At 46.2% G+C, this 23,302-nt stretch overlaps 6 pseudogenes; all 6 read left to right on the forward strand.

The window, feature by feature from the left end:
* The first annotated feature begins 279 nt into the window (after positions 1-279).
* LOC143945018 (5S ribosomal RNA) lies at positions 280-398 on the forward strand (annotated as a pseudogene).
* Positions 399-935: 537 nt separating this feature from the next.
* Positions 936-1,054, forward strand: LOC143957599 (5S ribosomal RNA; annotated as a pseudogene).
* An 11,525-nt stretch (positions 1,055-12,579) lies between these two features.
* Positions 12,580-12,698, forward strand: LOC143949580 (5S ribosomal RNA; annotated as a pseudogene).
* Positions 12,699-16,793: 4,095 nt separating this feature from the next.
* Positions 16,794-16,912, forward strand: LOC143945139 (5S ribosomal RNA; annotated as a pseudogene).
* Positions 16,913-17,667: 755 nt separating this feature from the next.
* On the forward strand, positions 17,668-17,786 carry LOC143942642 (5S ribosomal RNA; annotated as a pseudogene).
* A 101-nt stretch (positions 17,787-17,887) lies between these two features.
* LOC143944303 (5S ribosomal RNA) lies at positions 17,888-18,006 on the forward strand (annotated as a pseudogene).
* The last annotated feature ends 5,296 nt before the right edge of the window (positions 18,007-23,302 follow it).

The following is a 23,302-nucleotide window of genomic DNA, read 5'->3' on the forward strand; positions in this document are numbered from 1 at the left end:
GTTTCCCAAGGTGACCATCTTGGCGTTTGTGAAGAGGGTTGAAAGTGCCTGAAGAGATTGCCTACGGGCACATCACCCTGAAAGCACTCGATCTCGTTTGATGTTGGAGGCTAAGAAGAGTCGAGCCTTGTTAGTAGCTGGATGGGAGACCGCCTGGGAATACCAGGTGTCATAGGCTTCTTTTTATGTTGTTGGCGTTGACCTGTTTTTTTTTTCGCTTGTTTCCCAAAGTGACCATCTTGGTGTTTGTCAAGAGGGTTGAGAGTGCCTGAAGAGATTGCCTATGGCCACATCACTCTGAAAGCACCCAATCTCGTCTGATCTTGGAGGCTAAGAAGAGTCGGGCCTGGTTAGTACCTGGATGGGAGACCACCTGGGAATACCAGTTATTGTAGGCTTCTTTTTATGTTGTTGGCGTTGATTCGTTTTTTTTTTTTTGCTTGTTTCCCAAGGTGACCATCTTGGCATTTGTCAAGAGGGTTGAGAGTGCCCAAAGAGATCGCTTACAGCAGCATCACCCTGAAAGAGCCCTATCTCTTCTCTTCTCTGAGGCTAAGAAGGGTTGGGCCTAGTTAGTACCTGGATGGGAGATGGCGTTGGAATACCAGTTGCCGTATTCTTCTTTTTATGTTGTTGACATTGACCTGTTTTTTTTCGCTTGTATCTCAAGGTGACTATCTTGGCATTTGTCAAGAGGGTTGAGAATGCCCAAAGAGATTGCCTATGGGCACATAACCCTGAAAGCACCCGATCTCCTCTAATCTCAGAAGCTAAACAGGGTTGGGCCTTGCTAGTACCTGGATTGGAGACCAATCCATACTAGGTGCTGTAGGCTTCTTTTTATGTTGTTGGCCTTGACCTGTTTTTTTTTCACTTGTTTCCCAAGGTGACCATCTTGGCGTTTGTGAAGAGCGTTGAGAGTGTCCGAAGAGATCACCTACGGCCCCATCACCCTGAAAGCGCCCAATCTCGTCTGATCTCGGATGCTAAACAGTGTCAGGCCTGGTTAGTACCTGGATGGGAGACCGCCTGGGAATACCAGGTGCCATAGGCTTCTTTTTTTTTATTTAGTAGTATGCGACATACAATGCAAAGGCAACTACACAGAATGTGTGATACAAATAGTTACAAACAAACGATCATATTGCATGGATATCAGAGCCAATGGTAAGAAGTCAGAGGAGAATAGCACGTGTACAGCTTTGCGGTCATATCAAGATGAGATTAAAGCTCCATCTCGTTGGGATCCTCTACCACTTAAAATATTATTGATACTAGCCGTGCTACCCTCGAAGAGTTTAGATATCCATAGATAGGGGAAGAGTATTGTGTAGTAGTCAAATGGGGTCGGAACATACCATTTTCTTTTCCCTTTTTTGAGTTAAGAAGGGAAATAGTAGAACTGAAAGGAGGGAGAAGGGGAAAGAGAAGATTGGGGAAGGAAATGGCAGAAAAGGAAAAGAAGGGGTAAGGGGGTGTCGTGGGTAGAGTGGATAGGATGGGGTCCCCTCCCAGGGAGCAAGAGACGCCCTCGGCTCACTAGCTCATCAGCTGTCCAACGTTTGGAACAGCGATCTCCAACGATCACCATGAGCTTACTGTGTCTCGCAGAGGTATTCTTCCGAAAAGCTAAACTGGGTCCAATAGAACCATCTGTTCCCATGCTCCTCCGTTTTATCCCTCATTGTGGAAGTCAGGTCTTCCATTCGTTCAATATCATTTACCCTTGCGAACCACTGGGCCACCATTGGAGCAGATTGCTCTTTCCACTGACTTGGGATGCAGGCCCTAGCTGCATTGAGGAGATGTTTAAGTAAGGACTTATGATAACGCTTTCTCGACATAGGAGTTAGATTGAGAAGAACTGCTGCGGGATCATTGGCTAAGGAAATGTCTGTGAACTTGTGGATGAGTCTCAGGACAGGCTGCCAGAATGTTTGTAATTTAGGGCATTCCCAGAAAATGTGGAGAATGGTGCCAGCCTGTTGCCCACAGCGACAGCAGCGGTCAGATTGACCGGGGAATATTTTGGCCAACACCACCGGTGTACGATACCAGCGTGTGATCAGCTTATATGAGATCTTCTGATATTTACTGCAGAGTGACGACTTATGGGCGAAAAAGAGTATTCTGTCCTTCTGTGGTTTGGAGAATGTAGTTTGTAAGTCCCTTTTCCATTTAGCTAGGAAGGGTGGATCCGTGGAGGATTGTGCGTCTGTCAGGATTTGGTAGGACCTAGAGAGGGAACCACGAATTGGGCCATCATCCAGGCAAAGTTCCTCGAAGGGGTGGAATTGTCTAGAGAAGAACGAATGGTTAGGTAGTGATCCGAGGAAATGGATTAGCTATCTAGCTCTCCAGCTATCCAATGCAACAGGTACTTGCTCTAGCAGTATGGTCCCCATGGGAATCAAGTCCGTGGGTCCAAGAAATAGGGCTGCTCTCAGAAGCCCTTTCGGGGCTTGCCTGGTAAAGGCTTGGTCAGACAGGCCCGGAGGAAATCTAGGATGTCCAATGATTGGGGTCATAGGAGAAGGGAAGTTAGTCAGGTGGGAAAGGTGAAAAAAACTATCCATCTCGGCGAGCGAGGGGCCAATTAACGGGTGAGTAGTCACACAGGGCTCCAATGGCCTCCCCGCCCAAGGCAGACCAGCCAGTGGAACCCGCGCCATCTCCTGCGATAGCTTGACCCATAGCTTCAGTTCCCCATGCCGGTGTCTTATCACATATGGTCCCCCATCGGATAGTGTCCGCTGTGTACTGCGCATGCGCAGTACACAGCAACACAGATTCCGAAAATTGCAGAGCATGAACTGCGCCTGCGCACCGAGTCCAGGTTCTATCCCGACTATCCAAGTGGACATAGAGTAAGAATATAAAAGAGCCGAGCGCAGCGAGGCCGAGCCCGAAGCGTGGCGAGCGAAGTTCGCCTGCGAGGGGCCCTCTAATATTCACAACCCTATGTCCGCTTGGATGGTGGGGCTACCACCTCCACTCACCGCGCAGGCGCTGTTCAGCTTCGGAGATTTTCCGAAGCTTCGTCTGCTCCGTACTGCGCATGCGCAATACGGCGCGGACATTATATCATGGCCGGACAGTATATGGCAGAACACCGGCACCAGTCAACCACCGGTGTCATGTGCGTCGCTGTGTAATATAGAGCAGGGTCCGGGAAGCCAATACCTCCCCGCAATTTCGGTCGCAATAGCATTGCCCTACCAATGCGCATATGTTTTCCGCGCCAGAGGAACTTGATAAAGATTGAGCGAACCGCATGAAAGAAAGTCTGGGGTATTTTGATAGGTAAGGCTTGTAGTAGATACAGAAGTCGTGGCATCGCGTTCATCTTCAACACATTACAGCGTCCGAACCATGACAGAGCTAGTGGGTCCCATCTTTTAATAACTAGACCATGCTTTACTCCACGCCGTTGGCAGCGGTACGGGTGAACGAGTGATGCGCGGACTCTTTCCCCATCACTAATGGGACGAGGCAGGAGTGCTCTCTGTCTCCCCTAATTTTAATTCTGACACTGGAACCACTTATGTGTCACGTTCGGAATGACCCAAATATGACTGGCATAGCCAAACCCTCGGCACACCACAAAATTGCGGAGTACGCTGACGATCTAATTTTTTCCATCTCCAATCCACACATTTTGCTTCCCAATATACTTGCGTCTCTACAGCGATATGGCAGCCTATCAAACTATAAAATCAATTGCGCCAAATCGGCTGTATTGAATATACGGGTCCCGGATGGTGAGGCCAAGAGGCTCCGCTCCGCTTTTCCATTCTACTGGGCTGAAAAATCTATACGTTACCTGGGCGTTGACATCGCAGCCGATTTAGCGCAATTGTACCCGCTTAATTTTGTCCCTCTCCTGGATAGACTGAAATCTGATTTGGGAAACTGGCATGCTTTAACACTGACCTGGTTCGGGCGCTGTAATGCATTCAAAATGACGGCCCTCCCGCGGATCTTATACATGTTCCAGACATTACCGATCCGGTTACCCCCAATTTTTTTCAGACAACTGCAGGTGCTGCTCCGGGACTTTATTTGGGCGTGCAAACCGCCCAGAGCCCATTTGCAATTGCTTGCCAGACCAAAAGACAAGGGGGGTCTGGGTCTCCCAGATCTCAGACAATACTACAGAGTGACTCTGCTAGTGAGAGTCGTTGATTGGCATTGTAATGGCCCACACAAGCAGTGGGTGGAGATGGAGATTGAGGATGGATCCATTCCCCTATTGACCTCCCCGTGGCTCCTGTCCTCCCTACCAAAAGATCTCAGAGGTCACCCCGTAGTGGGAGCTACGTTGGCTGTTGTGCGGAGGTTGTTCCGCGGCACACACATTGCTCCCCTGCCATCACCAATGACTCCGGTTATAGCTAATCCAGACTTCCCACCGGGATATACCAACAAGAAGCTGCGACAGTTGACAGTGGTGGGGAAACAGCGTCTGGGAGAGGTGTGTCCCGACCACGGAAACTGTCGCCGAGCTTTCTGACCCTCCGCTTGACTTGTTTAGTGCTTATCAACTTCGTCACTTTCTTCTGGCCATACAAAGGGCCCCCTACACTCCTAGAGACCTGACACCCTATGAATCCATCTGTCACAAAAGGGAACCTGTGCGACACACCCTCTCCCTCCTGTACAACCTATTGAGTAGTCAGGAGGAGGAGTCGACCCCCACCATTTATCCACAAATGGGAGAGGGACTTAGGCATCACATTTACCCCACAACAGATAGGGAAGATCCTGACCTTAGTACATAAAGCTTCCATCGCAAACCAATATCAAGAATCAGGATACAAGATAGTCTCACGCTGGTATAGAGTCCCATACCTTCTGAATAAAATGGATAGATCAATCCCGGATGTTTGTTGGAGGTGAAATTCAGATACGGGGACCATGGGACACCTTTTCTGGGCATGCCCGGCCTTGAGGAACTTTTGGGTTCCCAGCAGCGTACCTTCTACACTTGACCGAACAGCCTGTTCGAAAATACAAAAAAACCCTCACGATGCAACTCCTGAATGCCGCCCGGGCCTGCATTCCGGCACTGTGGAGGCAGCCTCAGCCCCCATCCAAGGTGCTGTGGTATCCAAAGTCAATCATATTCTCCGGATGGAAGAATTGACCGCCACCCTTCACAACACTGAAGAGGCATTTAGTGTTACATGGAGGCCCTGGAGGTATTTTACTGGTACTCGAGACTACATTCGGGAGGTGAGCAGTGCCTCTGTCCCAGAAAACGTCTGAACATCTAACGTTTACCTACGTAGGCCATGTCTGCCCTGGGTGGCATTCCCCCCTCCCTTTTTGTCTTTATTTTTCTTTTTTTCCCCGCCGCCATCCCCCCACCTCCTCTCTCTCCGTCTTTGCACTCTCTTCTTCCCCCATCCTCCCTTTTGACTATGCCTTGTCTCCTTACTAGCCTTCGGGACCCAGAAGAACCCCAGAGTTCTGGACATGACCGGCTCATATTTTACTCACGTTCACGTAGGTCATGATAAGCTGGCTCGCTGTGGTCCCAGTTGTTCTCCATGATTACATTTGTCCGAACGGAGCTGCACTAGTTATACTGTACTACATGTCGGAGGTGGGGTTTCTCTCTTTTCTGCATGAAACTGTAGGACTCCCCTCTGAGAACCCAGAGTTATTTGGCTGCCTATTTTTTGTTACCATGTAATTGTGACCCTGGGTCATGCTGTATGGTTGACTGTTATATTTATGTTGTTCTACTTAATAAAAGAATAATAAAAATAAAAAAAATAAGTCAATGCCAACAACTTAAAACTAAAGCCTATGGCATCGAGAAATCCCAGGCGGTCTCCCATCCAGGTACTAACCAGGTCCCAACCCTGCTTAGCCTCTGAGATCAAATGCACGCTCAACCCTCTTAACAAACGCCAAGATGGTCACCTTGGGAAACAAACAAAAAAAACAAGTCAACGCCAACAACATAAAAAGAAGCCTGCGGCATTTGGAAAACCCAGGTGGTCTCCCATCCAGGTACAAACCAGGCCCAACCCTGCTTAGCCTCTAAGACCAAATGAGATTGGGCACTTTCAGGGTGCTGTGCCCATAGGCAATTTCTTTGTGCACTCTCAACCCTCTTGACAAATGCCAAGATGGTCACCTTGGGGAACAAGGGAAAAAAAACAGGTCAAAGCCAACAACATAAAAAGAATCCTACGGCATCCGGTATTCCCAGGCGATCTCCCAATCAAGACACTAACCAGGCCAGATCTTTCTATGTCACCTGGTCTTCCCATGCAGTCTCCCATCCAGGTACTAACCAGGCCTGACGCTGCTAAGCCTCTGAAATCAGACGAGATCGGGTGTTTTCAGGGTGATGTGCCCGTAGGCAATCTCTTCAGGCACTTTCAACCCTCTTGACAAACGCCAAGATGGTAACCTTGGAAAACCAGCAAAAAAAATAAAAGTCGGAAGCTAGAGACAATACGGCCCGAGTCCTCAATTTAATCCATGCGGCGCATGTACAGGGAAGGCCCTTGCTTATGTTGTCAACGGACGCGGAGAAGGCCTTTGACAGGGTGGCCTGGCACTTTATGCAGCCTGGAACATATAGGTCTTGGCCCCAACATGATGAGCTGGGTAATGTCACTTTACTCCACGCCGTCGGCAGCGGTACGGGTGAACGAGTGATGCTCGGACTCTTTCCCCATCACTAATGGGACGAGGCAGGGGTGCCCGCTGCTGTCTCCCCTAATTTTTATTCTGACACTGGAACCACTTATGTGTCACGTTCAAAATGACCCGAATATTACTGGCATAGCCAAACCCTCGGCACACCACAAACTAAACTTAAAACTAAAGCCTATGGCATCGAGAAATCCCAGGCGGTCTCCCATCCAGGTACTAACCAGGTCCCAGCCCTGCTTAGCCTCTGAGATCAAATGCACACTCAACACTCTTGACAAACGCCAAGATGGTCACCTTGGGAAACAAACAAAAAAAACAAGTCAACGCCAACAACATAAAAAGAAGCCTGCGGCATTTGGAAAACCCAGGCGGTCTCCCATCCAGGTACAAACGATTTCTCAGTTTTATGAAGCTACTGCAACTAACGCTTTGGATCTCTTTCCTGATAAATTACGCTCTGCAATATTAAGCCATGTAAATTGTCCTATTGGTCTGCTAACAATGCTATGTATAATAATACAAATCTTTCAAAAGCAATATCGTCTCACTGCAATACTTACACTCTGCATAATATATATGAATAATGCGAATAATGATAATAATGCTAATAATAAAGTCGTCTAAAACTCGGCTATAACTCGGCTATAAGTAGAGAATAAAACTATCTTACATCAAAATAAACCATGTACTGCCAAACCAATAACGGCCAATTACTTAACGTCTATCAGTCAATGACTTAACAAAATAAACTTAGCACTCTTTTGCTCTATTTTGTATAGTTGTAGTTCTCCACATTCACTGTCACATTGGTAGAAATTAGATGGTTTAGTGTGAGCTGGATTTAGAGATAGTAATCTGTTTATACTAATAATAAATATAGCAAAATAACTCTAAAATTAATATTGAGACAGTATATACAGGTCGGGTTTAAGTGGAAATACACGAAATAACAGCAACGACGTGTGTAGGTTTTTATCAATCAGGTTCATTACTTGTCTTTAATCAGGTAGTGAATATACCCCAAATATAGCACAAGGATGAGAAAGCATAATAACTAACAGAGGATGACATGGCAAAAAGACAAACTGCATTAGAAATGTGAATATGAATTAGAGATGAAATGCAAATCCTCACGGCTACGTACAGCAAAGTGTGATTAGCTGTACGTTAGCAGTTAAATATTCTGCAATAGCAGAGATTAAGTATTGCAGGCGAAATGAGATCGGAAGCTGCTGTAATAATGAAATATCAGCAACGACTAGGTTTCTATCGGGTGAGAAAGTATAATAAGTGGCAAAGTATGACATGGCAAAGAGACAAATTGCATTAGAGATGTGAGATGGACATGAAATGTCAATCCCCATTGGTTATGTAAACGCGGCTAAATACAGCAAAGTGTGAGCTAAGCAGCTAAAGGGTATTTAAGTGTAAATAGCTTGAAAATTCCAACGTGTAAATCGTTCCATTAATTTTGTTACGCACGAAGACGGCTTACACTGACTGTTTTCCGTTTCCACTGGTTATCGGCATAATGTATCAGTAACCATGAACATTAATAGTGATAGACAGCTTACTTTAGGATGTATGCATGATGTGAATGTAGTTGCATTATGTGTTATTAATGTAATCAAACTGTATTGCTAAGCTTTGCTACTGCAACCACTTCTCAATCAAGTAAACCGCTTTTCTCACATTTTGCTGCTGTTAAAAAATGTGTTGCAAGTGTTATGTGTTACAAATGGTTATAAGTGTGACAGTTAATGTGGAGAAGAAGTAATACACAAAATAGAGTCAGAAAGAGAAGAGGTAGCGAGAGATGGTTGCATTGCTCATAATGTGCAGTGTGTAAAAGGTTTTTAAAAGATGGTTTTGTGTGACTTTTGCTTTAACGTAAAATTAGCTGTAGACATTATAACTTGTTACAATGATTTAGAGATAGTAATCTCTATAAAATAATAATAAGTATAGCAAAACAAAATAGGAAAATTTTGTGGCAGTATGTATAGGTCGAGGGATAGTTGAAAAGTCAAAGGTACATTATTTAAGAGTAAATTGACGTAGCTTGCATATTCCAAAGTGTAAATCGTTCCATTAATTTTGTTGCACACGAAGACGGCTTACACTGACTGTTTTCCGTTTCCACTGGAAAGAGAATCCTATTGCATACAGGTAGCGAGAAATGGTTGCATTACTCTTAATGTGTAAAGGTTTTAAAAAGATGGTTTTGTGTGAATTTTGCTTTAACGTAAAATTAGCTGTAGACATTATAACTATGGTTAGGTTTACAATGATTTAGAGTTAGTAATTTCTATAATATAATAATAATAAGTATAGCAAACCAAATTAGGAAAATATTGAGGCAGTATATATAGGTCGAGATAAAGTGAATACACAAAAGGGATCAAGGGCTAGTTGCAAAGTAATATCCTCATTAAGGCAGAATGTCGGAATAGCAATGAGATTCGATGGTTTCAACATAAAACTAAATATGAGCACGGCTAAAATACAGAACAACAGTACATAATTTAAGAGTACAGTAGAATATAGTTTAAATTATTTAAGATTAAATAGACTTAGAAAGAAAAAAATCTAAGTTTAAATCGTTGAGTAAATCGTTGAGTAAATCGTAAATTTATCAGCTAAATTAACGCTGAGATTATGATTAATTTCACAGTTCCATTATGCGGTCCTTTTCCACTGGTATAGTCATAATTTAATATCAGTAATTACAAACAGTAAATATTAAAATTGTAAGACGGTTCACGGTTATGTGGAATTGATATGGATTTAAACATTAATTTTCTGAAGCATATGACAGAAAGACGGCTTACACTGCTTTTCTCACCTTTTGCTGCGGTAAAAAGAAATGTTTTGTCACTGTGTTTTAACTGTGACAGTTAAGGTGGAGAAAAAGAAGTAATACAGAAAGTAGAGTCAAACAGTGGAAACGTTTATTTGTCATGACAGCTGATACTGGTTGAGCAATAAAACTGTTTTATTAAGATTTAAGACTAGTTTTATTCTCTACATATAGGCTTTTCAGAGAGTTGTATAATATAGGCTACCAATAGGACATTTAAATGGCTTAATATTGTAGGGAGGAAGTATCGCTGTTCAAAGGAAAGAGATTGAAAGCTTAGCTTGAAAATGGCCGAGAAATAGTTGCGTTAGTCTAAATTTAAAGGATATGCCGGTACCAATGAGAAAGCTAGTTGATCTTTGCATTACACAATCCTATTATTATTATTATTATTATTAAGATCAAGAAGCAATAAAACTGTTTATATCGCTAGCGAGCGATAGTTACATTACTCTTAGTATGTGCAGCATGTCTGGTAGCAAATGGATGGTTTTGTGAACATTTTGCATTACCGTACAATTAGCGGTAGAACTCATCGAAGTGAATAGATGAAACCGGATTTTGAGATAGTACTCTCTATTTCTAATAAGAAATAAAGAAAAATAAGTCAGGATGGTGTGTCAGGACTGTCACATACTCAATGTGACAGTTGATGTGGAGAATTACAAATATGCAAAATAGAGCAAAAGAGTACATGGTTTATTTATATGTATGATAGTTTTATTGCATGCTTGATGTGGATGATTAAAATCGTGTAGTGATCTATATTTAGCATAAGAATGAAAAGGCAATTGTCTCATGGCAATGTGAGCTAGATGAAATGATGAAATGTCTCTGTATAGCCCAGATTGTCTTCTGTTATCACTTAGCCTACCCTCTAAATTCACTAGCCTCTCTATATACACCAGCATGTTTACACTAGCTGATCTTCTGCATACAATAGCCTGTCTTCGATATACACTAGCCTATGTTCTGAATACACTAGCCCGTCTTCTGTCTTCTGTATGCCCTAGCCTGTCTTCTGTATACATTAGTCTCTCTGTATAAACTAGCATCTCTGTATACCCCAAACTGTCTTCTGTAAAAACTTGTCTCTCTTTATAGCCTGTCTAGCCTTTCTTCTGTACACACTAGCTTCTCTGTATACACTAACCAGGCTTCTATATACAATAGCTTCACTCTATGCACTAGCCTCTCTGTATACCCTAGATAGTGTTCTGCATACACTAGCCTCTCCGTAGAAGCCAGCCTTTTTTTCTGTATTCGCTAGCCTTTCTTCTGTATGCTTCTATATATACTAGCTTCTCTGTACACCCTTGCATCTCTGTAATACACTAAACCCTCTGTATACCACAGCCTGTCTTCTGTATATACTAGACTGTAAAAACTAGCTAGAATACACCAGCCTGTCTTCTGTACCCACTAGAATCTCTGTATACACTACCCAGTCTTCTGTATACACTGTCAGCTTGGATGTATACCCAAGCCTGTCTTCTGTATACACTAGTCTCTCTATATGCACTGTCCTAACTGTATACACTCGACTCTCTCTATACACTAACCTCTCTATATACACTAACATCTTTGTATATATTAGCTTCTCTTTAAGCTAGCCTCTCTGTGTACCCCAGCCTCATTGTTTACTCTAGCATCTCTGTATACTCAAGCCTATCTGCATACACGAGTCTGTATTCTGTATTCACTAGGCTTTCTTCTGTATGCTGTAGTCTTCTATAGATATACCAGCTTTTCTGTACACCCTTGCATCTCTGTAAACACTGTGTAAACTAGCCAGTCTTATGTATACACTCGCCGACTGTATACACTAGACTCTCTGAATACACTAAACTCTCTGTATACCACAGCCTGTCTTCTGTATACACTAGACTGTAAAAACTAGCTAGAATACAACAGCCTGTCTTCTGTACCCACTAGACTCTCTGTATACACTACCCAGTCTTCTGTATAGAATGTCAGCTTTGATGTATACCCAAGCCTGTCTTCTGTATACAGTAGCTTCTCTATATGCACTGTCCTTTCTGTATACACTCGACTCTCTCTATACACTAACCTCTCTATATACACTAACATCTTTGTATATACTAGCCTCTCTGTGTACCCCAGCCTCACTGTTTACTCTAGCATCTCTGTATACTCAAGCCTATCTACATACACTAGTCTGTATTCTGTATTCACTAGCCTTTCTTCTGTATGCTGTAGTCTTCTATATATACCAGCTTCTCTGTACACCCTAGCACTGTAACAGTGCTAGGTTCCTGTATTACAGAAACAGAACACCAGCAATAAGGTGTATACTGTGCAGGAGGCACACAACACCCACTCTAACTTCTGCACTGCAGATGCATGTATTGCAGAAATTGAACACCAGCAATAAAGGGTAGCTTCAGGTGTGTACATATCACCCACTGTAACAGTGCCAGGTTCCCAAGCAGTAAAGACACTGTCCCTGCCTATCGTCCTCTTTCCCTGACCACCGCAACACACTATACAAGGCCGCCGCGCTGGCGTCCTTATATAGTGTGGGGTGTGTACTAAACCCCCCTGAGCTATAATTGGCCACAGGAATCCTGCCTGTGGTGAATTGTGGCTCTCCTCACAGAGGATTTCACATCTGTTCTTATTATATAGAACCTATTATGCTCCTCGTAAACTTTTTCAGTTTTGCCGAACGGCCGGACGCAAGTTGCCCCCGGTGCGGGAACATGGGGGGAGACATGATGCACATGTTTTGGAGATGCCCGAAGTTGATCCGCTACTGGACAGAGGTGACAGGAACCATTGATCGGGTGTTTGGAACCTCCACCAGGATGGAGGCGAAGTATTGTCTCCTGGGATTAGTTGAAGGAGTTGGAAACCCGGGAAGTAGCCAGATGGCAGTTCTGAGATGCCTATTTCAGGCAAGGAAACTGATTGCCAAACCCTGCTTAGCCTCCAATGTTGGCAATGACTTGGTTTTTTTCGCTTGTTTAACAAGATAACCATTTTGGCGTTTGTCAAGATGGTTGAGAGTGCCCGAAGAGATCGCCTATGGCCCCATCACCTTGAAAGTGCCTGATCTTGTCTGATCTCGGAGGCTAAGCATTGTCGGGCCTGATTAGTAACTGGATGGGAGACCAACTGGAAATACCAGGTGCCATAGGATTCTTTTTATGTTGTTGGCGTTGACATGGTTTTTTTTCTGCTTGTTTCCCAAGGTGATCATCTTGGCATTTGTCAAGAGGGCTGAGAGAGCCCAAAGAAATCTCCTACGGCCACATCCCCCTGAAAGCGCCCAATCTCATCTGATCTCAGAGGCTAAGCAGGGTCCGGCCTGGATAGTACCTAATTAAAGGTGCCGTAGGAATCTTTTTATATTGTTGGCTTTGACCTGTTTTTCTTTCGCTTGTTTCTCAAGGTGACCATTTTAGCATCAGTCAAGAGTTTTGAGTATGTCCCAAAGCGTTCGCCTGAGGTCACATCACCCTGAAAGCGCCCGATCTCAGAGGCTAAGCAGGTTCTGGGTCAGATGGGAGACCGCCAGGGTCTATGTTGTTGGCGTTGACCTGTTTTTTTTTCACTTGTTTCCCATCTTGGTATTTGTCAAGAGGGTTGAGAGTGTCTAAATAGAACACCTATGGCCACACCTATGGCCACATCACCCTGAAAGCACACAATCTCATCTGATCTCGGGGGCCTAGCAGTGTACGGCCTGGTTAATACCTGTATGGGAGACCATCTGTGAATACCAGGTGCCGTAGGCTTCTTTTTATGTTGTTGGCGTTTACCTGTTTATCTTCGCTTGTTTCCCAAGGTGACCATCTTGGCGTTTAACAAGAGGGTTGAGAGTGCCCAAAGAGGTCACCTACGGCCCCATCACCCTGAAAGCACCCGATCTCGTCTGATTTCAGAGGCTTAGCAGCGTCAGGCCTGGTTAGTACCTGGATGGGAGACTGCCTGGGAAGACCAGGTGACATAGAAGGGTCTGGCCTGGTTAGTGTCTTGATTGGGAGATCGCCTGGGAATACCGGATGCCGTAGGATTCTTTTTATGTTGTTGGCTTTGACCTGTTTTTTTCCCTTGTTTCCCAAGGTGACCATCTTGGCATTTGTCAAGAGGGTTGAGAGTGCACAAAGAAATTGCCTACGGGCACAACACCCTGAAAGCGCCCAATCTCGTTTGGTCTCAGAGGCTAAGCAGGGTTGGCCCTGGTTTGTACCTGGATGGGAGACCGCCTGGGTTTTCCAAATGCCGCAGGCTTCTTTTTATGTTGTTGGCGTTGACTTGTTTTTTTTGTTTGTTTCCCAAGGTGACCATCTTGGCGTTTGTCAAGAGGGTTGAGCATGCATTTGATCTCAGAGGCTAAGCAGGGTTGGGACCTGGTTAGTACCTGAATGGGAGACCACCTGGGATTTCTCGATGCCATAGGCTTTAGTTTTAAGTTGTTGGCATTGACTTATTTTTTTTATTTTTATTATTCTTTTATTAAGTAGAACAACATAAATATAACAGTCAACCATACAGCATGACCCAGGGTCACAATTACATGGTAACAAAAAATAGGCAGCCAAATAACTCTGGGTTCTCAGAGGGGAGTCCTACAGTTTCATGCAGAAAAGAGAGAAACCCCACCTCCGACATGTAGTACAGTAGTACTGAGTAACGGAGTAGTGCAGCTCCGTTCAGACAAATGTAATCATGGAGAACAACTGGGACCACAGCGAGCCAGCTTATCATGACCTACGTGAACCAGAGTAAAATATGAGCCGGTCATGTCCAGAACCCTGGGGTTCTTCTGGGTGCCGAAGGATAGTAAGGAGACAAGGCATAGTCAAAAGGGAGGACGGGTGAAGAAGAGAGTGCAAAGACGGAGAGAGAGGAGGTGGGGGGATGGCGGCGGGGAAAAAAATAAAAATAAAGACAAAAAGGGAGGGGGGGAATGCCACCCAGGGCAGACATGGCCTACGTAGGTAAACGTTAGATGTTCAGTCGTTTTCTGGGACAGAGACACTGCTCACCTTCCGAATGTAGTCTCGAGTACCAGTAAAATACCTCCAGGGCCTCCATGTAACACTAAATGCCTCTTCAGTGTTGTGAAGGGTGGCGGTCAATTCTTCCATCCGGAGAATATGATTGACTTTGGAATACCACAGCACCTTGGATGGGGGCTGAGGCTGCCTCCACAGTGCGGGAATGCAGGCCCGGGCGGCATTCAGGAGTTGCATCGTGAGGGTTTTTTTGTATTTTCGAACAGGCTGTTCGGTCAAGTGTAGAAGGCACGCTGCTGGGAACCCAAAAGTTCCTCAAGGCCGGGCATGCCCAGAAAAGGTGTCCCATGGTCCCCGTATCTGAATTTCACCTCCAACAAACATCCGGGATCGATCTATCCATTTTATTCAGAAGATATGGGACTCTATACCATCGTGATACTATCTTGTATCCTGATTCTTGATATTGGTTTGCGATGGAAGCTTTATGTACTAAGGTCAGGATCTTCCCTATCTGTTGTGGTGTAAATGTGATGCCTAAGTCCCTCTCCCATTTGTGGATAAATGGTGGGGGTTGACTCCTCCTCCTGACTACTCAATAGGTTGTACAGGAGGGAGAGGGTGTGTCGCACAGGTTCCCTTTTGTGACAGATGGATTCATAGGGTGTCAGGTCTCTAGGAGTGTAGGGGGCCCTTTGTATGGCCAGAAGAAAGTGACGAAGTTGATAAGCACTAAACAAGTCAAGCGGAGGGTCAGAAAGCTCGGCGACAGTTTGCGTGGTCGGGAGCCCTCCCGAGGGCCACACCTCTCCCAGACGCTGTTTCCCCACCACTGTCAACTGTCGCAGTTTATTGTTGGTAAATCCCGGTGGGAAATCTGGATTACCTATAACCGGAGTCATTGGTGATGGCAGGGGAGCAATGTGTGTGCAGCGGAACAACCTCTGCACAACAGCCTACGTAGCTCCCACTACGGGGTGACCTCTGAGGTCTTTTGGTAGGGAGGACAGGAGCTACACGGGGAGGTCAATAGGGGAATGGATCCATCCTCAATCTCCATCTCCACCCACTGCTTGTGTGGGCCATTACAATGCCAATCAACGACTCTTGCTAGCAGAGTCACTCTGTAGTATTGTCTGAGATCTGGGAGACCCAGACCCCCCTTGTCCTTTGGTCTGGCAAGAAATTGCAAACGGGCTCTGGGCGGTTTGCACGCCCAAATAAAGTCCCGGACCAGCACCTGCAGTTGTCTGAAAAAAATTGGGGGTAACCGGATCGGTAATGTCTGGAACATGTATAAGATCCGCGGGAGGGCCGTCATTTTGAATGCATTACAGCGCCCGAACCAGGTCAGTGTTAAAGCATGCCAGTTTCCCAAATCAGATTTCAGTCTATCCAGCAGAGGGACAAAATTAAGCGGAGCGGAGCCTCTTGGCCTCACCATCCGGGACCGATATAGTCAATACAGCCGACTTGGCGCAATTGATTTTATAGTTTGAGAGGCTGCCGTATCACTGTAGAGACGCAAGTATATTGGGAAGCAAAATGTGTGGATTGGAGACGGAAAAAATTAGATCGTCAGTGTACGCCGCAATTTTGTGGTGTGCCGAGGGTTTGGATATGCCAGTAATATTCGCGTCATTCCGAACGTGACACATAAGTGGTTCCAGTGTCAGAATAAAAATTAGGGGAGACAGAGGGCACCCCTGCCTCGTCCCATTAGTGATGGGGAAAGAGTCCGAGCACCACTCGTTCACCCGTACCGCTGCCGACGGCGTGGAGTAAAGCGACATTACCCAGCTCATCATGTTGGGGCCAAGACCTATATGTTCCAGGGTGGCCTGCATAAAGTGCCAGGCCACCCTGTCAAAGGCCTTCTCCGCGTCCGTTGACAACATTAGCAAGGGCCTTCCCTGTACATGCGCCGCATGGATTAAATTGAGGACTCGGGCCGTATTGTCTCTAGCTTCCGACTTATTTTTTATTTTTTTGCTTGTTTCCCAAGGTGACCATCTTGGTGTTTGTCAAGAGGGTTGTAAGTGCCTGAAGAGATTGCCTACGGGCACATCACCCTGAAAGCACCCGATCTCGTTTGATGTTGGAGGCTATGAAGAGTCGGGCCTTGTTAGTAGCTGGATGGGAGACCGCCTGGGAATACCAGGTGTCATAGACTTCTTTTTATGTTGTTGGCGTTGACCTGTTTTTTTTTCGCTTGTTTCCCAAAGTGACCATCTTGGTGTTTGTCAAGAGGGTTGAGAGTGCCTGAAGAGGTTGCCTATGGCCACATCACTCTGAAAGCACCCAATCTCGTCTGATCTTGGAGGCTAAGAAGAGTCGGGCCTGGTTAGTACCTGGATGGGAGACCACCTGGGAATACCAGTTATTGTAGGCTTCTTTTTATGTTGTTGGCGTTGATTCGTTTTTTTTTTTTTTGCTTGTTTCCCAAGGTGACCATCTTGGCATTTGTCAAGAGGGTTTAGAGTGCCCAAAGAGATCGCTTACAGCAGCATCACCCTGAAAGAGCCCTATCTCTTCTCTTCTCTGAGGCTAAGAAGGGTTGGGCCTAGTTAGTACCTGGATGGGAGATGGCGTTGGAATACCAGGTGCCGTATTCTTCTTTTTATGTTGTTGACATTGACCTGTTTTTTTTCGTTTGTATCTCAAGGTGACTATCTTGGCATTTGTCAAGAGGGTTGAGAATACCCAAAGAGATTGCCTATGGGCACATAACCCTGAAAGCGCCCAATCTTCTCTGATCTCAGAAGCTAAACAGGGTTGGGCCTTGCTAGTACCTGGATTGGAGACCACCTGGGAATACTAGGTGCTGTAGGCTTCCTTTTATGTTGTTGGCCTTGACCTGTTTTTTTTTTCACTTGTTTCCCAAGGTGACCATCTTGGCATTTGTCAAGAGGGTTGAGAGTGCCCAAAGAGATCGCTTACAGCAGCATCACCCTGAAAGAGCCCTATCTCTTCTCTGAGGCTAAGAAGGGTTGGGCCTAGTTAGTACCTGGATGGGAGATGCCTTTGGAATACCAGGTGCCGTATTCTTCTTTTTATGTTGTTGACATTGACCTGTTTTTTTTCGCTTGTATCTCAAGGTGACTATCTTGGCATTTGTCAAGAGGGTTGAGAATGCCCAAAGAGATTGCCTATGGGCACATAACCCTGAAAGCACCCGATCTCCTCTGATCTCAGAAGCTAAACAGGGTTGGGCCTTGCTAGTACCTGGATTGGAGACCACCTGGGAATACTAGGTGCTGTAGGCTTCTTTTTATGTTGTTGGCCTTGACCTGTTTTTTTTTTCACTTGTTTCCCAAGGTGACCATCTTGGCGTTTGTGAAGAGCGTTGAGAGTGTCCGAAGAGATCACCTACGGCCCCATCACCCTGAAAGCGCCCAATCTCGTCTGATCTCGGATGCTAAACAGTGTCAGGCCTGGTTAGTACCTGGATGGGAGACCGCCTGGGAATACCAGGAGCCATAGGCTTTTTTTTTTTTTTTTTATTTAGTAGTATGCGACATACAATGCAAAGGCAACTACACAGAATGTGTGATACAAATAGTTACAAACAAACGATCATATTGCATGGATATCAGAGCCAATGGTAAGAAGTCCGAGGAGAATAGCACATGTACAGCTTTGCGGTCATATCAAGATGAGATTAAAGCTCCATCTCGTTGGGATCCTCTACCACTTAAAATATTATTGATACTAGCCCTGCTACCCTCGAAGAGTTTAGATATCCATAGATAGGGGAAGAGTATTGTGTAGTAGTCAAATGGGGTCGGAACATACCATTTTCTTTTCCCTTTTTTGAGTTAAGAAGGGAAATAGTAGAACTGAAAGGAGGGAGAAGGGGAAAGAGAAGATTGGGGAAGGAAATGGCAGAAAAGGAAAAGAAGGGGTAAGGGGGTGTCGTGGGTAGAGTGGATAGGATGGGGTCCCCTCCCAGGGAGCAAGAGACGCCCTCAGCTCACTAGCTCATCAGCTGTCCAACGTTTGGAACAGCGATCTCCAACGATCACCATGAGCTTACTATGTCTCGCGGAGGTATTCTTCCGAAAAGCTAAACTGGGTCCAGTAGAACCATCTGTTCCCATGCTCCTCCATTTTATCCCTTATTGTGGCAGTCAGGTCTTCCATTCATTCAATATCATTTACCCTTGCGAACCACTGGGTCACCATTGGAGCAGATTGCTCTTTCCACTGACTTGGGATGCAGGCCCTAGCTGCATTGAGGAGATGTTTAAGTAAGGACTTATGATAACGCTTTCTCGACATAGGAGTTAGATTGAGAAGAACTGCTGCGGGATCATTGGCTAAGGAAATGTCTGTGAACTTGTGGATGAGTCTCAGGACAGGCTGCCAGAATGTTTGTAATTTAGGGCATTCCCAGAAAATGTGGAGAATGGTGCCAGCCTGTTGCCCACAGCGACAGCAGCGGTCAGATTGACCGGGGAATATTTTGGCCAACACCACAGGTGTACAATACCAGCGTGTGATCAGCTTATATGAGATCTCCTAAAATTTACTGCAGAGTGACGCCTTATGGGCGAAAAAGAGTATTCTGTCCTTCAGTGGTTTGGAGAATGTAGTTTGTAAGTCCCTTTTCCATTTAGCTAGGAAGGGTGGATCCGTGGAGGATTGTGCGTCTGTCAGGATTTGGTAGGACCTAGAGAGGGAACCACGAATTGGGCCATCATCCAGGCAAAGTTTCTCGAAGGGGTGGAATTGTCTAGAGAAGAACGAATGGTTAGGTAGTGATCCGAGGAAATGGATTAGCTGTCTAGCTCTCCAGCTATCCAATGCAACAGGTACTTGCTCTAGCAGTATGGTCCCCATGGGAATCAAGCCCGTGGGTCCAAGAAATAGGGCTGCTCTCAGAAGCCCTTTCGGGGCTTGCCTGGTAAAGGCCTGGTCAGACAGGCCCGGAGGGAATCTAGGATGTCCAATAATTGGGGTCATAGGAGAAGGGAAGTTAGTCAGGTGGGAAAGGTGAAAAAAACTATCCATCTCGGCGAGCGAGGGGCCAATTAACGGGTGAGTAGTCACACAGGGCTCCAATGGCCTCCCCGCCCAAGGCAGACCAACCAGTGGAACCTGCGTCATCTCCTGCTCTAGCTTTACCCATAGCTTCAGTTCCCCATGCCGGTGTCTTATCACATATGGTCCCCCATCGGATAGTGTCCGCTGTGTACTGTGCATGCGCAGTACACAGCAACACAGATTCCGAAAATTGCCGAGCATGAACGGCGCCTGCGCACTGAGTCCAGGTTCTATCCCCACTATCCAAGTGGACATAGAGTAAGAATATAAAAGAGCCGAGCGCAGCGAGGCCGAGTCCGAAGCGTGGCGAGCGAAGCTCGCCTGCGAGGGGCCCTCTAATATTCACAACCCTATGTCCGCTTGGATGGTGGGGCTACCACCTCCACTCACCGCGCAGGCGCTGTTCAGCTTCAGAGATTTTCCGAAGCTTCGTCTGCTCCGTACTGCGCATGCGCAGTACGGCGCGGACACTATATCATGGCCGGACAGTATATGGCAGAACACCGGCACCAGTCAACCACCGGTGTCATGTGCGTCGCTGTGTAATATAGAGCAGGGTCCGGGAAGCCAATACCTCCCCGCAATTTCGGTCGCAATAGCATTGCCCTACCAATACGCATATGTTTTCCGCGCCAGAGGAACTTGATAAAGATTGAGCGAACCGCATGAAAGGAAGTCTGGGGTATTTTGATAGGTAAGGCTTGTAGTAGATACAGAAGTCGTGGCATCGCGTTCATCTTCAACACGTTACAGCGTCTGAACCATGACAGAGCTAGTGGGTCCCATCTTTTAATAACTAGACCACGCTTTACTCCACGCCGTCGGCAGCGGTACGGGTGAACGAGTGATGCGCGGACTCTTTCCCCATCACTAATGGGATGAGGCAGGGGTGCCCTCTGTCTCCCCTAATTTTTAATCTGACACTGGAACCACTTATGTGTCACGTTCGGAATGACCCGAATATTACTGGCATAGCCAAACCCTCGGCACACCACAAAATTGCGGCGTACGCTGACGATCTAATTTTTTCCGTCTCCAATCCACACATTTTGCTTCCCAATATACTTGCGTCTCTACAGCGATATGGCAGCCTATCAAACTATAACATCAATTGCGCCAAGTCGGCTGTATTGAATATATCGGTCCCGGATGGTGAGGCCAAGAGGCTCCGCTCCGCTTTTCCATTCTACTGGGCTGAAAAATCTATATGTTACCTGGGCGTTGACATCGCAGCGGATTTAGCGCAATTGTACCCGCTTAATTTTGTCCCTCTCCTGGATAGGATGAAATCTGATTTGGGAAACTGGCATGCTTTAACACTGACCTGGTTCGGGCGCTGTAATGCATTCAAAATGACGGCCCTCCCACGGATCTTATACATGTTCCAGACATTACCGATCCGGTTACCCCCAATTTTTTTCAGACAACTGCAGGTGCTGCTCCGGGACTTTATTTGGGCGTGCAAACCGCCCAGAGCCCATTTGCAATTGCTTGCCAGACCAAAGGACAAGGGGGGTCTGGGTCTCCCAGATCTCAGACAATACTACAGAGTGACTCTGCTAGCGAGAGTCGTTGATTGGCATTGTAATGGCCCACACAAGCAGTGGGTGGAGATGGAGATTGAGGATGGATCCATTCCCCTATTGACCTCCCCGTGGCTCCTGTCCTCCCTACCAAAAGATCTCAGAGGTCACCCCGTAGTGGGAGCTACGTTGGCTGTTGTGCGGAGGTTGTTCCACTGCACACACATTGCTCCCCTGCCATCACCAATGACTTCAGTTATAGCTAATCCAGACTTCCCACCGGGATTTACCAACAAGAAACTGCGACAGTTGACAGTAGTGGGGAAACAGCGTCTGGGAGAGGTGTGGCCCTCAGGAGGGCTCCCGACCACGCAAACTGTCGCCGAGCTTTCTGACCCTCCGCTTGACTTGTTTAGTGCTTATCAACTTCGTCACTTTCTTCTGGCCATACAACGGGCCCCCTACACTCCTAGAGACCTGACACCCTATGAATCCATCTGTCACAAAAGGGAACCTGTGCGACACACCCTCTCCCTCCTGTACAACCTATTGAGTAGTCAGGACGAGGAGTCGACCCCCACCATTTATCCACAAATGGGAGAGGGACTTAGGCATCACATTTACCCCACAACAGATAGGGAAGATCCTGACCTTAGTACATAAAGCTTCCATCGCAAACCAATATCAAGTATCAGGATACAAGATAGTCTCACGCTGGTATAGAGTCCCATACCTTCTGAATAAAATGGATAGATCAATCCCGGATGTTTGTTGGAGGTGAAATTCAGATACGGGGACCATGGGACACCTTTTCTGGGCATGCCCGGCCTTGAGGAACTTTTGGGTTCCCAGCAGCGTGCCTTCTACACTTGACCGAACAGCCTGTTCGAAAGTACAAAAAAAACCTCACGATGCAACTCCTGAATGCCGCCCGGGCCTGCATTCCCGCACTGTGGAGGCAGCCTCAGCCCCCATCCAAGGTTCTGTGGTATTCCAAAGTCAATCATATTCTCCGGATGGAAGAATTGACCGCCACCCTTCACAACACTGAAGAGGCATTTAGTGTTACATGGAGGCCCTGGAGGTATTTTACTGGTACTCGAGACTACATTCGGGAGGTGAGCAGTGCCTCTGTCCCAGAAAACGACTGAACATCTAACGTTTAGCTACGTAGGCCATGTCTGCCCTGGGTGGCATTCCCCCCCTCCCTTTTTGTCTTTATTTTTCTTTTTTTCCCCGCCGCCATCCCCCCACCTCCTCTCTCTCCGTCTTTGCACTCTCTTCTTCCCCCGTCCTCCCTTTTGACTATGCCTTGTCTCCTTACTAGCCTTCGGGACCCAGAAGAACCCCAGGGTTCTGGACATGACCGGCTCATATTTTACTCTGGTTCACGTAGGTCATGATAAGCTGGCTCGCTGTGGTCCCACATTTGTCCGAACGGAGCTGCACTAGTTATACTGTACTACATGTCGGAGGTGGGGTTTCTCTCTTTTCTGCATGAAACTGTAGGACACCCCTCTGAGAACCCAGAGTTATTTGGCTGCCTATTTTTTGTTACCATGTAATTGTGACCCTGGGTCATGCTGTATGGTTGACTGTTATATTTATGTTGTTCTACTTAATAAAAGAATAATAAAAATAAAAAAAATAAGTCAATGCCAACAACTTAAAACTAAAGCCTATGGCATCGAGAAATCCCAGGCGGTCTCCCATCCAGGTACTAACCAGGTCCCAACCCTGCTTAGCCTCTGAGATCAAATGCACGCTCAACCCTCTTGACAAACGCCAAGATGGACACCTTGGGAAACAAACAAAAAAAACAAGTCAACGCCAACAACATAAAAAGAAGCCTGCGGCATTTGGAAAACCCAGGCGGTCTCCCATCCAGGTACAAACCAGGCCCAACCCTGCTTAGCCTCTGAGACCAAAAGAGATTGGGCGCTTTCAGGGTGTTGTGCCAGTAGGCAATTTCTTTGTGCACTCTCAACCCTCTTGACAAATGCCAAGATGGTCACCTTGGGGAACAAGGGAAAAAAACAGGTCAAAGCCAACAACATAAAAAGAATCCTACGGCATCTGGTATTCCCAGGCGATCTCCCAATCAAGACACTAACCAGGCCAGATCCTTCTATGTCACCTGGTCTTCCCAGGCAGTCTCCCATCCAGGTACTAACCAGGCCTGACGCTGCTAAGCCTCTGAAATCAGACGAGAT

The sequence above is a fragment of the Lithobates pipiens genome, unplaced genomic scaffold (genome assembly GCF_037356315.1).
Source record: "Lithobates pipiens isolate NorthernLeopardFrog02 unplaced genomic scaffold, aLitPip1_a1.2 Scaffold_10, whole genome shotgun sequence".
Lineage (NCBI taxonomy): Eukaryota > Metazoa > Chordata > Amphibia > Anura > Ranidae > Lithobates > Lithobates pipiens.